The following is a 1,090-nucleotide window of genomic DNA, read 5'->3' as shown; positions in this document are numbered from 1 at the left end:
CCTCTCAACAACTGGATTAGTTATGTACGTCTTATTATTCATTACTGTTGTAATTTCTCCCTTTTGTTTTTTCTTCGCCCATTTCCTACCTTAATGACCTTAAACATGTAAAAGGACAATAATGATAATATTGCAAAGAATTCATTCAAGGGTTCGAACATGTTAGTCCTAAATACCGTGGAACTTTCTACACAGAATCCTAATCATTTTATTAGGTTTATTGTGTGGATGAGGCCTATGGGCAAAAAATAAAGAAAAAGAAAATGTAGCATTTGGGCTTTACATAGATTTTATATAAGTGTCTGGTATTCGTAATGTTGACAATCCACCTGACAGCTTATCTATTTTGAATATCTAGAATGTATAATGTTCTTATCATGTTTGGAGTGAACTGAATTACGGCTTTTTGTCTTGCCGGAATTCACAAAATTATTACAAGAAAATTAATATTATTAAGTCTAAGAAGATAATTAAAAAACATTTTATCTAATCTTAGTACTCTATAACCTTTCAACTTCATCATGCCTTTTGGTACATTACCTACGACTGTACAGAAGAATGTTAAACGCCACAAATACATCTCATGCTTTGTATCTGTTTGTAGTAATTTTTTTTATATAAATATATTAAAAGAAACATGGTTATTGGAAAGAATATGTGTGCGTGTGCGCGCGCGCGTACATATAGCTGTATTTATTATTACTTAATGGAATGAATTTACAACCACATCGGTTTGATAGTGAAATGCGGTTCCAATCGTCCGTAGAGTTTCAACCTTATTACTCCTTTCCCGTTGAACAGTCCCCCTCGGCTCCCATGACTGAAACAAACACATATCTGCTTCTTTTCCAGTGGTGATATTCCGAGCTCCCTTGCTCTCCCTACCCCCCTCCAGGGTCTCATTACCCCCGTGCATCTAACCGGAAGAACAGGCAATGCACCATTATGGCCCTTCAGAGCAGCTCTAAAGGCGACCTTAATGTGCCGGGATGTAAAGGTGTTAACAGACTGAAGCTCACTAACGGCTGTATTTTATTTAGGGTCGGATGTTTCCAGCTCAATAACCAGATTTTGGTGGCTATATTTTTAG

Source organism: Penaeus monodon, chromosome 25 (genome assembly GCF_015228065.2).
Source record: "Penaeus monodon isolate SGIC_2016 chromosome 25, NSTDA_Pmon_1, whole genome shotgun sequence".
Classification (NCBI taxonomy): Eukaryota; Metazoa; Arthropoda; class Malacostraca; order Decapoda; family Penaeidae; genus Penaeus; species Penaeus monodon.
Note: the sequence above shows the minus strand (reverse complement) of the source record.